Source organism: Lutra lutra, chromosome 15 (assembly GCF_902655055.1).
Source record: "Lutra lutra chromosome 15, mLutLut1.2, whole genome shotgun sequence".
Taxonomy (NCBI): domain Eukaryota; kingdom Metazoa; phylum Chordata; class Mammalia; order Carnivora; family Mustelidae; genus Lutra; species Lutra lutra.
In genome coordinates, this window is record NC_062292.1 from 26933033 (window position 1) to 26949885 (window position 16853).

General features: G+C 47.5%; 1 protein-coding gene across 1 annotated transcript in view; it reads left to right on the forward strand.

Annotated features, from left to right (window-relative positions):
- Positions 1 to 16853, forward strand: part of TNR (tenascin R) — a 402664-nt gene that overhangs the window by 247146 nt on the left and 138665 nt on the right. The window lies entirely within an intron of this gene.

The following is a 16853-nucleotide window of genomic DNA, read 5'->3' on the forward strand; positions in this document are numbered from 1 at the left end:
TCAGGGACAGAGCCCGAACTGGAAGACCAATCTCATGGTTGCCAGTCCCCTACATTCAGCTGCCTCTGGGGTCTGGTTTTGTCCCCTCCAAAATCCAGCATCCTGACAACTCATCTCTTAACTGATGGCAGAGGATCAAATCCAGTAACCACCCCCTCTTTTACCCATTAGGAAGCCCTTCAGTGGCTCACTCTTCCTTTCAAGGTCAAACCTAAACTCTTAGCATCCACGCCCTCCCTCCTTCAGTTGGCCTGTGTTTACCCTTTGCCCATCTTCCTACCCCTTCCACCGTCCTCCCATTGTGTTCTTGCCGCTCCTCCTCTTACAGGTGCAGGCATAGGCCTCCACTGTTTTACAGGTAAAGCCCTCTTTGCTGTATCTGCCCCCTTCTATTGTCCCAAAGCCCTGGACATAATCTTTGAACTCATCCCAGACTCAGCCCACGTTCCACCTCCTCTCAAGAAGCCCTTTCCCTCTATTCCCTCACTCTGAGCAGGAGTGATCAGGTGTCCCCTCCTCTAGGCCCCTACCACATCTTCGTCATAGCAGTTAACACACAGGACGTCTTACTCATCTCTTGATTTGTCTATCACCCCAGTAGACAGGGAGGACTTCGAAGGCAGGGATGGTAGCCTGTTCATTTATCTGTTAGCCACCGGCACTGGGCATAACTCCTTGCTTACGCAAGTATTTAATAAATCCTAGGGGAGCTGACTTGAAATGAGTGCCCAGTGAATTCATTTGCAGACACCAACTAGCTCAGTTTGGAACAACTGGTCAACTTCTCCTTCCATATGAGACAAAACAAGTTTTGATGTGCAAAACAGAATTTTGCACTTCCCTGTGAGAGACCACTGGGTGAGGTCTCCATCTGATGAGGTCTGTGAGCACACACAGCCTAGGGAGAATGGCACACTTGGATTTGGGCTCTCTTGGTGATGGCTCCACAGTTCACGTCAGAGAAGTTTTAGTGAGTTCAACTCTGATAATCTATTAAGAAGGGAACAGAGGGATCTTATCATCTTCATTTATTGCATTATTCCTAGCCAGTTAATTAATTCATATGTTCAACTAATAGTTGTAGAGTATCAGGCCAGACACTCCCCTTCCTAGTGTATACCCTCAGTGTACATTTGTTTTGCTCTGCTTGGGGTACACAGTGTTACTGTTCTTTGCTGAGTAAACTTTAATCAGCATTTCCCTCATTAGCCTATGGTAGCATATAAGCTTATGGTTCATGCAATTCGTTTCATCTTTTTAAATTTAATAAGACACAAGTTGGATGGTCATTAAGGGTCTCCTGTTGTGCGTGAAGAAACGAAAATAAACACGGATAAAATTAACTCTGGTTCATTATGTTCAGCAAGAAAAGTTTTATCCTCTCCAGTCATCATAGCGAGGGCCAAAGTCGAAGTGGGGAAAGTACTGTTTTCACTTCCTCCCCTTTCCTGTATCCACCTAACAAAAACAATAGGACAGTAGCTGAATTTGGTCGTCCGAGGAGCTGAGATGGACCATCACGGTGCAGCCTAGTGAACTTCAATCACAATTCTTCTATCACCTAAAGATTTTTTTAAAAAGAGAGAATAAAGAAAAACTCTCTCTGCCCTTGAAGAATGCTCAGTGACGCACCCAGAAGATGTCAATGAACTGACCGTTCAGAACATGACAACACCTGGGGCAGGTGTGTGGTTGGGGAGGCACAGGCTCTCAGGGAGGCTTCACAGATTGGATAACACCTAGACCCTATTCAAATGGCTCTGGTACGGAGGAATGCCAAGCAGAACAGCTATTACCCCCACTCCCAGTAGGACTCATGGGACAGAGCTTTCTGGGCAAAAGACTACACTTATTCTTAGAGAAAAGTTCTGGGTCCTCTCTGGTTCCTATCTGAGTTACCATGGTGAAGGTTTGAATTGGGAGACTATCTAGAATACTGCCTTCTGATAGTACTCTAACCAGAAAGTTATACCAAAAAGCAGAGACCAACATTCAGCCAATGCTCACTCCCTGCAGTCACCACCCTGTTCCCCAGAGCCACCCCCAAGTGCAGAGTCTATTAGGGGAGGTTTTTGCTGTCATCGTTCTTTGAAGGCTGTGTCTCAAATGGACTCCCCAACTGCATCAGTCATTCTAGGGAAGGGAAGGTCCTGCCTTCTCTCCACGCAACAGAGAGAACTATGCCTCGTCCATCCTTCTGATGAATGGCTTAGTGAGAGGAGACAGCACATTGAAATTCATCTCAGAATTTTATCCCCACAATCAACCTTTAGGATAACAAAATTTTCCATGCCCCAGGCTTTCCCTGCAATGATTAGGACTGGCACAGATGTTGGAAAATGTTAACAGTGGCCTCTACTGTCCAGACGTAGTACTGACACACACTTAAATCTTGTCTAGATATTTTCATATTCATTCATGTGTTCGTTCACTCATTCATTCATCCACCCATTTTTTCAATAAACATTTATTGAGCATTTACTATATGTCAAGCTAATAAGATAAGGTGATTCAAAGGGTGCAAAGATGGATGGCCCACTCCCCTTTCCCAAACCTCAAATTTTCTCCCTGGTCTAGACAAAAAGCCTGGGATTTACAAATTTCTCTCTCCTTGATGTTAAGGTACAGTAACCCACTGCAGCAATGCAGAGAATCTCCCATTTAAGATAACATATCACTCCTTGGTAGTCATTGACACTTTAGCATAAATTAGTTTATTCTACCAAAAAGAAGCATCCCTAGATGAATAAACACAGAATCATGTAAGTGTGAATTAATAAAAGATTAAGAAGTAGTCCAAGATATGCCCCTGGAAAAGATAGTGCAATGAGACCCAAAGGGCTAAAAGAAGAACTGGGGACATTCATCACTTGGAGAAAAGAGGGAGGCCAGAGAAAAGGCAGTAGAATTAGTGGCTTTGAGGGAAAATGAGTCTGTAGGAGGCAGTGTGGACGAACTACTGCTCACAGTTTCGACAAAATCCACCCCCCTCTCTGCTTATCAAATTCTCCAGGCCAGCTGTTTGTGCTGCTTTCTTAATTTTTCACACTGACCTCTTTCAAAGGACACAACCCTGGGGCATGTCCAAGCTCCTGACCTTGCAGCTGGAGAATGGAGCCAAGGATCAGTCCAGAGACCTATGGGAGGAGTCCAGGGGTCCCAGTCAGTCCCGGGGCTGCTATGAGGAAGCTGAGGGAAAGCCTCTAAGGAGACTGCCAGAAATTAGCACATGAGGGCACATCGTTCCCCGTGGCTATCATGACCTCTCCTCCCTCTGCACCTGCTCCTATTGGCTGGTCCTTGTTCTTCAGAGGAACACAAAGAAAAGAGCTACTTCTGGTGGTCTCAAATACTTTAACATTTATCTAGAATCTCACCAGAATTCTATTTCTGGAGATCTGAAGTAGATTTGTCGATGGTTATGCATCTTCCAAAATTAGCATGCCTCATTAGCTTGGCTCAGAAGTAAGTGGAAAATGCAGTTACCACAGCAGCTGGGAGGGTTTTCAAAGGAACCAGCCAGCCACAAAGCATATCAGAGGGATGCCATGATATCCTTAGAAATCCGCATCTCATGCTCAGAGCTCAGAGCTCAGTGAGTCAATAATCAATGAGTAGTCAAGGTGTACTGTTACTTTAGTGTGGTGTCAAGAATGGTATGTGAGGCAAATTTGAATACCAACCTCAGGAACTCTGGTTGCCAGTCTCCTGGCTGGACCTATGTGCCATAGTAGCTGACAGGCTCATAGAGAGCTTAGAGAAATCAGGGGGCCAGGTTTGGGGTATCGGGTCACTGGGATTAAAATTCTTAGGGAGAAGAGGAAGATAAAGACTAGGCTACCCACTTAGAGACTCCCTAGGTGAGTAGCATAATCACCTTAATGTAGAGGGCTTGAAGCAAGAAGGACTTCTCTGGGGGATACTGACTTGTTGGTTGGGGTCCTTTTTAGGGAGACCTAAAGGAAGACCCCAGGTGAGGCCTTCTGAATGTATTCCAATCCAGTGCTAGGAAAATAGGTGCCCTGATTTTTTTCAAGGAAACCAAAAAATTTACACCATGGGTGGAGAACATGTCCTTCCTAGCAAAGAAGGGCAGTTGGACAGCCTCTTGACAGCCCCTCTAAAGTCATCATGAAACAAAGTCTTGCCAATGGTAGAGAAAAAATTATCTGGACTTTGTATCCCAGCTCTATCTGAGTGTACTCTCTCTCTTTTTTTTTTTAAGATTTTATTTATTTATTTGACAGAGAGAGATCACAAGTAGGCAGAGACCAGGTGGAGAGAGAGGAGGAAGCAGGCTCCCTGCTGAGCAGAGAGCCAGATGCCTGGCTTGATCTCAGGACCCTGAGACCATGAGCTGAGCTGAAGGCAGAGGCTTAACCCACTGAGCCACCCAGGTGCCCCAACCTGAGTATAATCTTAAACAGGCTTTTTAACTCTTATGAACCTTAATTTTTTCCACCTGTCAGATGGGGGTAATTGTTTCAAGCTGCTACAGTGAAGATGAAATCATGTACAGAAGAAGCTTGGCATCAAATAATGCTCACAGTATACAGGCTAATATAATCCATATGCCCCAGAGCCTATTAGCTTATAACCATAAGATGAAGTCCTAATTCCTTTTACTGGCTGCATTTGTACTATATGAACCCTAGTGGCCTAATTGCCAATGGTCATAAGTAGAACATAATAGAGGATGTTGACAGTTGAAGCACCACTCCCAGAGAAGCAAGAGCAGGTCCTATCAAAGGGAGGCAGCCAAATCATCTTGTACCAACAAGGCCCCTCGACATCCTCTTCCACAGTGGTGGGGAACTTTGAGCTGGGTATCAATCTCCTCCCATCCTTTCTTACGTCTTTCAACCTTGTAGATGCTTGAAGGAAAGCACAGATGGTAGACTTTTTTTTTTTAAAGATTTTATTTATTTATTTGACAGACAGAGATCACAGGTAGGCAGAGAGGCAAGCAGAGAGAGGGGAGGAAGCAGGCTCCCTGCTGAGCAGAGAGCCCGATGTGGGGCTCGATTCCAGGACCCTGGGACCATGACCTGAGCCAAAGGCAGAGGCTTTAACCCACTGAGCCACCCAGGCGCCCCAGATGGTAAATTTTTAACGGAGGGTGGATAACGGTCGCCCAAAGATGCTGGGCTAGACAGAATTCATTCCCAGACACAGAGTTGAATCCAAGGGTTGGATCGACTCTACCTCTTGAGCTACACCAGAAAGGTAATTGAATGTTCACAAACTACATAACTGGTTGGAGAAATGGAAGCACAGAGAGGTTAAGTGACCTGTACAGGTCAGATCCCGAGTCAGTTTTCACACTGAGTTCTTTGAGAAGCCCACTTTGAGAGCCCACTTCTGCTCTCCGGGCACTTTGCTTTTTTTCAAATTCATGCAACAGAGGCCCAGCCGCGCCATTCCCTTTCTTTCTCTCCTTCTCCTCCACGTGTGTGAATGTCACTCCATGTGGACAATGTATGCATACATATTGAAAGTTGGTGCAAGTTTTCTCACCCAAAGCTGTGTAGGGCTGTGTGTATAAATTAAACTGGGAATTTCCAATGATCCACTCTAAAGAGAATTGCCAGTGAAGTAAAGAATCCAAGAGAGCAACTACATATAACCCCGAATGGTTTATTTTTAATGTGAGGATGAACGACATGCTCCCCTATTTGCAGCACATTTAATTCCTCCATTGAATGTTGTGATTACTAATATGCAAGTGCATTTGCATCCTTTGAGTACCCACCAGCGCCATCCAGCAACATCCTGGATGGCAGAGGAAGCCAGCGGGAGAAGAAACCCTTGCTCTACAAAGATCTGCACTTAAATGGCTGTCCCCACCATTGGGGATGGTCAAAGCTGGGGGATATGGCAGGAGGGGAGAGAAGAATATACTGGCAGATGAGGGGAACATACGACTTCTACGGGTTCCTTCCAACTCTGCATGTGTGTCTAAGAACGGACTCCGTGTGCCTCAATTTTAGAACATCCTTTCCCTCTGAACTCTTCCCTGTTGTTCTCCAGATCCTCTAATTCCCGACTGGCTTTCCCCTAGTCCCAGCCAGCAGCATCTTTCATCTTGTATTTGTATGTTTTCCAGTGTGCTGGGCTTGTCTATTTTCATTAGATGGTGCGCTCCACAGGGCAGGGAGCCGGGTCCGCTCGCATCAGCGAAGCACCATGTGTGTCCAGCACTTTATAAACAACACAAACAGACAAGAAATTGGCTAACGCCTGAGATAAGGAGTTGACACAAAAATCCACGTGTCCATGGCGTCGCAATGAGAGGTGAAAGCACCTCCACACGGGGTTCTAGGAAGCGAGCGCTTCAAAGAGATGAATGTTACAACCCAGAAAATTTCATCATCAAAAAAATATTCCAAGCAGGTTCCTCTGAGTATGTGTGGAACATATGAAAATGGCATATCTCCTTTTACGCCAGAGCTAGGAAAGAAAATGTTATTAGTAGGAATGACATACGTGAGCTTCGCTGTGAATAAATATACAATGACTCTCTATATATTAGACGCATAATAATAACACCTCCAATCTATATGGTGCTGTGCTTCCCAGGAACTAAAAATGATCTGTGGTTATCATCATCTCATGTATCCTTATGGATTTTTTCACTTATCTTTTGCTAATGTGTTGCCAAAATATAGAAACACTTAAAAGCCATTCTTCTAGCACTTTCTTTTCATGCAGTCCCACCTTTCCATTATCCTCTTCTTCAAATGCTCTTAGGGGAAGGAGCTATAATCCCATGATAGTGTCCTGCAGTTTCTCCATGGGCTTGCATGGCAGAGGCCTCCCTTGTGCTCTTACAACAGTCCCAAAATTTGTTCCCCCAACTCTCATCCTGAGCTTCCACAGAGTTCGAATTCCCAAAAGGGCCAACATTTGGGGTTGGAGTAATATGTCAGATGATATGTCTCTACTACTTTACAGAGGCAGGGTTGCACACAAAATTATGATTACTTGCTAATGCTTTTGCCAAAAAATTATATATATATTTTTTCTGCATATATATATATATATATATATGCAGAAAAAATTCGTCTACCTCCCCATAAGCCCTGAAGTAGACTAGGGGTTCTTTGATTGGGAGGTGTGACTTTGGGGAGCTGGGGTGGGAGCGTGGAATGTGAGCTGTTTCCCATGCCTCCAAAGAGAAGAAGCCCAGAGGGTACAATCTGGAAGCAGGCCTTGGGAAGTCACTGAGCAGCAGGACACTGGGGACTACGCATTCGGTGCTCAAAGTAGCCATCAGGGCATCAAGTGGAGTGACGAGCACTAAAACCTCTTACAGAGTAGTTCTGCCCACAAGAAAAGCCTGAATCTGCAGTGTTCTGAGTTAGAAAAGCCCTTTTGCCATTTATTGCTTACTTCGTCCTCTGGGTAATCTTATAAATCAGACCATTTTACAGATGTGTAAACGGATGCTCAGAGAGACAGTGGTTTTCCTGAGATCTCCCTGTCCTGTGATCGGGGAACATGCTAGCTTGCTTCTAGGCTCTGGGACACCGGTATGTGGTCACCAAGCGCTCTTGCCTGTTGCCTCAGATGTGCAAAGATGGAATGGAGTAAGAATGAGATGGCAGACTAGCCTGCACAGGTGTGTTGATGACTTTAAGTCCCTCGGGCTAAACCCTTCCTTCGCTTCTGCCATCTGGGCTGAGTGTGGTCTTCCTGAGCCACAGAGCTCTTTACTCTGTTGGCCCAAATGCCCCCTTTGGGGCTAGCTTGCTACTTCAAATATCATTTTTTTATAGCACTTGTTGAAGTTTTAGTCCTTCAATGATTTCAAATTCCTATTGATTCCCTGGATTCTCCTTCTTTATTTATTGATAGCGAGTAAGCTGGATATGAACAAGTTTAGTTTTCTTAGCCTGGGTACGAACAGAATGATTTGGGAGCTCTGAATCCTATTTGTACAGGCCTCAGGGAGGCCTTCTGGACTTTGGGAAGTGAACACAAATCCATCAGATCAAGAATAAAAAGGACAAGAGTGTTCCCAGGACCCAGAGAATGCACACAAAGTTAAGGTAGCATCGACCCAAAACTATGTGTTCCCATAACTGTACACGTTCTGCATTTGTGTGTCATAAACTATGAGTCATAGAAATAAAGCCAGGGAAGTATACTCAGGATCTGATTATTAAAGACCCTTTTTGTGCTGAAGAGCTTGATTTTAATCCTTCCACTCCTGAAAAGCTAGCATACCTACAACACTTAGCATATTGTTTCCTGCGATTTCTTAACCAACTCACCAGCAACCCCCCGGCCCCAACCCCCAAGCCCTCAGGTTGTGGAGTAATTGGCAGAAATATGCCATGACCCTTTGACTATTACTTTGGCAGAATGGTGGAAGAAATCAGGGAGAAGATGCTGAGGGCAAGGAGATCAGGTGTGAGATGCTGGGTAGAGTCTAGACGAGAGTCAATGAGAACCTGAGGGACAGCAGCACTGGGGAGCAGAGGGACACTGAGGCAGCACACAGGACTCAGGATTTGGGCCATGGAGGGCTTGCTGCCTCCAGTGTTCTGCTCACGGGCAGCTGCTGCTCTGAACTTCCTCGTGTTGAACCCAAGCCACTCACTTTCTTGACCACAGCACATTCTCATGCACCGAGCGTCGCTCGAAGTGTGTTAAAAAATAAGACTACCTTATTCTCACAGCAGCCCGTGAGGGAGGTACTTCTGTGGCTCCCACATCACAGGTAGAAAAGTTGAGGCACAAAGGGATCCTGTAGCTGGTAGGTGGTGGAGCCAGGGTCCTGTTGCTTATGCTTCTAGCAACTTTGCTATGCTGTCTCTCAGTTCACTCAATGACATTCAGCAAATAGTGATTGAGTGACTGTCTACCTACTTATCTATGAAAACTCTTTGCCAGCTCTTCCGAACACAATTCTCTCATGCGGCCTGTTCTAAGTATAGTCTTTCTTACAAGGGTCGACATTTCAGGTTTCCAAAGGCAGAGGTCGCCACGGATACCAACACCCTCACTCTCTGTTTTCCAGAAGTTTCCAGATACCCCCACTGGCCTCCAGGGCATACATGGCGATGGGCTGTCCTCTTGCGCCCTTAGGTCACTTGCTTCTCTCAAAGAGTGAGCTCAGATCCCACTGCTCCAGTCTCAAGCTTTGGGTCTTATATTAGTCCGCTAGAGCTGCCATAACAAAATACCACAGACTGGATGGTTCAAAAAGCAGAAATCTATTTTCTCACAGTTCTGGAGGCTGGAAGTCCAAGATCAAGGTACTGACAGGGTTGCTTTCCTCTGAGGCCGCTCTCCTGGACTTGCAAATGGCCATCCTCCTGCTGCTTCTTCATGCGGTCTTTTCTGTGTGCTTACATCCTCCTGAGGTCTCTCCATGCATCCAATCTCCTCTTTTTCTTTCTTTCTTTTTTATTTAAGATTTTATTTATTTATTCAATTGACAGAGAGAGTGTGAGAGAAAGAACACAAGCAGGGGGAGTGGGAGAGGGAGAAGCAGGCTTCCCACCCAAGTAGGGAGCTTGATGTGGCTGGGGCTCGATCTCAGAGCCCCAGGATCATGACCTGAGCGGAAGGCAGATGTTTAACAACTGAGCCACCCAGGTGCCCTCCAATCTCTTTTTCTTATAAGAACACCAGTCAGACTAAATTAGGGCCCTTGCAACAGATTCATTGTAATTTAATCACCTCTTCAAAGACCTTATCTCCCAATGCGGTCACCGCATTGTGAAATATTAAGGGTTAGGACTTCACCATATAAATTTGGGGGGGGGACAAAATTCAGCCCACAGCAGGACTCATCTCCCACCCCTCCACCACCTAGCTCATAGCTCAACTTTCTCCCAAATACATGTCTTTGGAAAGATATCATATTATGGAAATACCCGTGAATTAAACTGAAACATATGCATCAATAAAATGGATCTTTCCAGAAATGGGGAATTTGCATGTACACGATCCCTAAAATGACATTCCTCTGCTTCCCTCCTAAGGAGCGGCTTGCGCTCTGACAGTTCAAGGGGAGGCGGTAGTCGTAAAAGCACACAGGCTAGCCATGAATCTTCTCATTTTAATGCACTTCATTAAAACCAGCATTTTTATTACAAAGACCTGCCAAAGTGAAGATTAGACAGAAATGCATGTTAAGCTGCCATTGATCTTTCCGGCTGGATTGTACATTAAAGAGTGTACTTTCTCACTCTGTTAGCCGTTCACACATAAAAGGGAAGTGAGAATCAAAGGTAAAGTGCCTCAGCCTTATGCCTCCAACGTCACTATGGCTACCCAGTGGGGCTGAGCGGGCAGGATCAGGCAAAGGGGCAGGAGACACCCAATCTTGTTTCCGAAGTTTTTTGGGTACATGGACCTTGGCTCTCTCCTCCGCACACCCACCTGGCCTTCCTCCACAACTAGCAGGTCACTGCTGGTTAACCAGATGGTGTTTCCAAACTCCCTCTCCCAAGAAAGGGTCTAACTTATTCCATGTCCTAGGAATGACAGCTCAGCTAGAAGTCTTTATGAGGTGATGTTTCTCCCCAGGTATTTCCGCATCAAGGGGGCAAGGTTAATTCAAGATGAGGGCTGGGGATATCTTTGAGGGTCTCCTGGTGCTTACCATGTGCACGTGCCTGCCCGTGTGTTACCTACCATACTGGCAACAACAGAAGCCAAGCGTTGAACAGAGAGAGAAGCAAGATGCATTTGGCAGCTGGGGAAGAAGTGGTACAAAGAAATTGTTTGTCTGGGGTTTACTAGAACCTGAGGTAGAGACAGGGCTTGTCTGAAGATAGTTGGACAATTCTCACTAGGATCCCTGTCTGCTGAAATACAGTAATTCAAGAGGAGTGAGTGGAGCTTAAGCGCTAACAGCTAATCCTCCCAGAAAAATACTTTCTTTTAGGACCACCACTTATTTTAAAATAGTCACCTCTCCTATCACTGCTATATTCCCTACCGCTGCTCCAAATCCTCCGGTCCCTATAGCCCATCTTAACCTGTACCTCAGTGTAACCTTCCAAAGCTAGAGATCCCTGAACCCCAGCACAAATATGGGCTGCAAGACAGCCCCCCGTGCTGACCCTTCCCCCCAGTGTTGGTTTGGAAGGGCAGATAGGAGGCCTGACTCACCATCAAAGCCAATGGGGGTCAATATTAGAAATCAGAGATTCAAGCACCCAAAAGAGACCTAGAAAACAAGATATCAGCCTTTCCCAACATAATGGCTCCCCAATCATGGCGAGTCAGCATCAGCAGAAATTATCATTCCAAGTACAGCCCGACATGACCGCTGGTCTGTCAAGGACCCCCAAGAAATGTACAAGCTGGGTCTACAAGTACAGAGATGGACGGGAAAGGACATCAGCGAGTTCGTCACTCACACCAATGTGTTCTCTTCCGTCTGTCATGCCTCATAAGACGGTTCTCCTGTTTCACTAATTGCTGTGTATTTACTGCTCTTCACCCTCCGCTGCCCAGTTCAGACGTGCCAAACAGAAGCAACAGACTACCCGTTCCTGACAACACAGACTCGCTTCTTCCTTCCGCCCCGTAGGGGTCCAACCATCCCAGCACCATCACACAGAAATCCCAAAGTTTCTAGTGTATCCAGTTACCCCCGTCTCTTCCTTTTACCTGATTTCCCACCACGTTTAGCAGCACTGACTCTGCATTCAATTATTTGGCAAACACGCATAGAGTTCCCGCCTTGCGCCCAGCCCCGCGCCAGCCCTGCGCCAGGTTCTCAGCCAACAGCGATGGGGGGAAGGGATGCTGGAGTTCAGGAACCCAGAGGCTGATGAATAAGCAAGTGAATAAACAGTTACAAAGCACAAGATACACCCTGTGTCAGAGTGAGCCTGGAGGAGGCACACAGGTGTCTCCTCTCCAACTTCCCGGACATAGCTTTCGACTGATTGTCTTATGAGTCCTCCTCTCCATGGCTCTCCTCTTTCTACAAACTGCCCTCCTTTGGCCGGCCCTTTGCAAGCCGGTGCTCCCCTGATTTTTCTTCCTTTTCGTTTCATTCTATACATTCCCTTTGGATGATCTGATCCATTCTCAAGGATGTACACTGGTGGCTCTTGAATCTGAACCTCTCTCCTTGCCTCCAGATCCACGTACCTGCTGCCCAGCAGGTTTTCCTCCAACCCCTCAAGGGGGGGGGCATATCCAGACCTAAACCTAGTCTCTGCACCCCCACCTCTTCTCAGTTTGCTCCTTCTCTCAGTGCAGATGAGAAGCTTCCCAAGCATCCCTGCCTCTCGCCTGGGGCCTCACCACCCAGTGCCTGCTGCCGCACATTTTCCTTCCAAGGGGTTCTTGCCTTGCCCTTTCCATCCTGCTAGCTTGTCCTAAAGGAGCAGACACCCTCTGCATCTCCAACCTAGACCAGTGCAGTTGTCCTCAGCTGGTCTCCACATGTGCAAACTCAGTCTCTCTTCACTCCAAATGTGTCCCAAACCCAGTCTTCCCATTTTCGAGACAGTTAGGCTCCACTTCCATGGGAACTGTGCTGGAGTTCCTCAGCCAGCTTTCTGAGTACCTCAAATCTCCTGCTCTTCCAGATATCAGGGCAGTCCCCAGTCCAGCCACAAGAGGCCATGCAATGCTCCCGAAGCCTGACCTTCTAATGTCCTGCGGCTTTGCATGTCTTTCCCAGCTGTTGGAAAGCACAACGCCATGCACCAAACCCCATGCACCAAACTCAGCCCCTGCTTGGTGAGTTTCTAGGCATCCGTTAGGTCCAGTTCCAAACCCCTTTGCTCTCTGAACCTTCTCTGAACAACACATTTAATCAATCACCCTTTGAGTTGTGTTCTCCTGGCAGCGAGGCTTCTATCTGCCTCCTGGGAAGACCATGAACTATTCAAGGGCCAAGGCCGTGGCTGTTTATGGTTGAAGCCCCAGAACACCTAGCAGAAAGCTAGAGACACATTTCCAGTCCTGCTCTGTATATGGCCCTACTCTCACTGGTCACCCCAGCTAGCAGCCCTGTAGGTCCATCAGACATGACTAGCCCAAAGCTGAGCTCTGTCACTTCCTCATCAAATGCTCCTCTTCCTGGATTTGCTGTCAGCTGGTGTCACTCTTCAAAAGTAAGGCCATTTTGACTCCTCCCTCAGACTTATTCTCTGTCCACTTCACTATCTAAAACTGTCTTGAAGCTCTGCCCAACTCTTCGACCCCATCCCCACTCTGACCTTCTTCCACTGTTGCCAGGACTAGCCCAGCAGGAGCCTCCCAAACAGCTGCTCTAACCTAGCCTCCCCAGACCAGTCTCCATAAACTCAGATCCACCGCCCCCTTCCTGGTGAGAGCCCTTCCATGATTCCCTTTTACTGCCCAAAATACTCAGAAAAAGTCACCCCGCTCAGCATGAACCCTCCTTACTTAGTCTGACTGCTGATGGCTGCTTGGCCTCACCTGTTCCCGCCCCCGGACCCCACCTCCTGCACTGGCTCTAAACACACCAGGCAGACTCTCACCGGGGCTCCTTCTCTCCCCTCTGCCCTCCCTTGGCTCCTCCCACTCACACTTAACAATAACGGTGGGTAACTTTCTCATATTTGCCTCCTCTTTGTCAGATGGGATGAATTCCTCTTCCTCTGCATTTTCATGATTTCCTCTGCACTTACCCCAGTATCCTATCTCCATGGAGTCAGGAGCTGTGTTGTACATGATCGAAGCTCGAACATTGTGGAATAAATGAACACATTTTGTTAAAGGAAGGTCTAGGGGTGCCTGGGTGGCTCAGTGGGTTAAAGCCTCTGCTTTCAGCTCAGGTCATGATCTCAGAGTCCTGGGATCAAGGACTGCATCAGGCTCTCTGCTCAGCAGGGAGCCTGCATCACCCTCTCTCTCTGCCTGCCTCTCTGCCTACTTGTGATCTGTCAAATAAATAAATAAAATCTTAAAAAAAAAAGAGGAAGGTCTAAAGGTAAAGAGAATGAGCTACTATACATGCTACAAGCTTAATATGTAGTATCTCAGTTAAACCTCACATGAACTCCATGGGTAAGTATTGCCTCCATCTCTGTATGACTGAGGAAGCCAAGACTCAGAGAGAGTAAGAAACTAGCCCAGAGGTGACCAGGAGGGATCCAAACCCATATCTACAACTCTGTACCCATGCTCTTCCCTCCATAGTGTGCAGCCTCCCTTACTAGGCCAGTAGTGGCAAGCTCTAACACCCTTGAGAAGGTCTTCAGCAAGGAAGGCGAGCAGCCCAGGTTCCCAGGGATAGAGACTCCCCACCCCAGTGCAGCAGCTCCTACAACTCTGCAAGCCTCCTCTTCCAGCTCTGCATGTCTTCGGGTGCAGGGCTGAGCGGGAGCTTTCTCTGCTGCCATATCGTATTGCAAACTTCCATCTAATTTGCCATTCCCTCTCTCCCTAAGGACACATTTGCGTTAGTACTTTAAAGGCAAGCTTCTCTCCATGAAGCAGGCACGAATCCATTTTTCACTGGCATTCACATTATGGGAAATGCAGTGCTTTATATATTAACGAGTAATTTTCTTTGCCCAATGCAGTTCAAAATTCAATAAATGTCGTTTAAGCCCAATTTCCCAACTTGTAGGTCAGAGAGCAGCCCTGAGGGGTGGGGGAAAAATTTCCACCTACCTCCTTGTCCTCTTCCCTGTCCTGGCCACCACCATGCCCTTAGACACTGTCCCACTTGGTATGATCACAGTCACAGCGGGGCGGTGGTGACCTCCAGCCCTGATCGTTAAGGGCCTCAAGACTCACCGTATCACTTCACATCCCCCTCCAAAACTTCCAGAGATTTCTGGATACCTGTCCATGGACCCCTCAAGCATCTCCCCAGTGGGTTGAAATCCCAAGTCAGAAATGTCATTCCTCTGAGTTAAGCATTGCCTAAATTCTTCTGTTCTCTTTTAGAATGGAAATACTCCATTAAGTCATTTACCCCTTAGATTCGTTGCTGCATCTCGCAAACCAGGCCAACCTGTGGTCTGAACTTGAGTTTGAAAGGGTTAAGGAAAACCAGGGGCAGAAGGCAAGCTGCTCTGTGTTTGCTGTTCTTGCAAGGCTGACCCTCTCTGACCCAGAGCAGGAGGGCCAGAGTGGGGAGAGGGGCAGGCAGAGCAAGGGGCTGCCTCTGGCCCCATGCTGGGAGAGAGTGGACATCGTGCTCAGGCAGGACGTATCCCCTCAGCTCTGAGTACAGGACTTCAGGGACACTTAGGAATATGGGTCCAGGTCTGCTCTCTGTGTCGAATAATAATTCACTAAAATCTCAATTAAAACCAAGTCATAAATCACATTTAATGTTGCCCTGATGGGTCGAATCTAATATGCCAGACCTATTAATCATCCACCAGGCCCTGGGATCTCAGCCTCCCTCTTCTGAGGATTCAGAGGTTAGGGACTAGTTCTTCTACCTCTGCCACCACTCAATTAAACCCCAGAGAGCAGGAGCCAGGGAGATCTGGGACTGAGTCTTACCCTGAATGTGGGGCTCTACAGCCTGCATATGGCTGGGGAGCCCTATATGGGAGGAGGGCCCAGATTCCTGAACAGGCTATTTGTCTGCTGGGTGTGGACTATTCAGGTGGCCATGGTGACATCCAAACACAGCCTCAGGAGCTAGACATACAACCTGCCAAGTCAAATGAGCTCCCCACTGTCTCTAGACAATGCCAGGTGGTCATTCCAACAGACAGTGGGCATCAGAGATCTGGGGGAAGAAATAGGGTTTCCTGACATCAGCAGATCAATGATGGGGAGCCCCACATGGGCAGTTGGTCGGCACTCTGGCTGGCCCAGGAAAATAGAGGCATGGCATGATGAGCCATGAATGAGCAATGAATAGAGCCATGATGGCAGGACCCAGTGACCAGGCATAAATTCAGGACAGGATTCCCTCCCTCGGAGGGTGTGGTTCAAATCTGAAGCAGTAGGGAATGCAGCATACAGATCTCCTGGGAGCTACACGGTGTCTAGCTGAAACAGCAGCCAAGTGACTAACTGGGGAAACTGGCTTCCCTAGATCTAAAATTGGGGCGGGGGGGTTTGCCTGAGGCTGCGGAAAGCTCCGAGAGGCAAGTGGAGGGCCACTAAAGAAGCCAAGGCTGAAGAACGACTAAAACATGAGATTTGAAACCAAAGACTGGCATTGGATTCCTAGCTATGTGGCCCTGAGCCAGACACTACCCCTCTGAGCCTCAGTTTCCCCATCTATAATACGAAGTTCACAAAATTTAATTCCCAGGGTTGTTTGGGGGTTAAAGGACACACTAATGTCCAGTGCGATGCCCACATGTGACAAGTAGGGGCTTGAATAAGGAAAACTCTCTTGTGAGTGCAACTGTGGAAAGGCTCCTTCCACACAGCAAGTTCAAGAGACCAGTCGCAGAACTGAGGTCAAGGTTGCAGAGCTGGGGTCCAGATCAGTAAAGCAGGGCTGGTGTATGAAAAGGTGGGGACCAAGTGAGAGCTGTCTTAAGCCACTGCAAAGCACCTTGGAACCCCACCAATGGTAGGTCAACAAGCAGGTTGCATTGGGGGGGCGTGGGGAGGGTGGCACACCTAAGGGACCAAGGCCGGTGGGTGTGGGCACCTTGCCATACTGGACATCCGGCTTAGGGGGGGCAGAGCTGGTTTCAGAAGTCAGCCTGGGCCATGGGCAAGCCTGTACCAGAGTGAGTGTGAAGTAGACCCCCTGGATCCTTCTTTACTCCCTCCATTCCTTCCTCTTCCTTTTCTTTCTACTTTCCTTCAACATATATTCTAGGTCCCTTACTATGTGCCAGGCATTGGAGGCTTGACCTTAAGAACATGGACAGAGCTGAACCTGCAGGAAAGCAGAGAGTGGGAAGCAGGTTGCA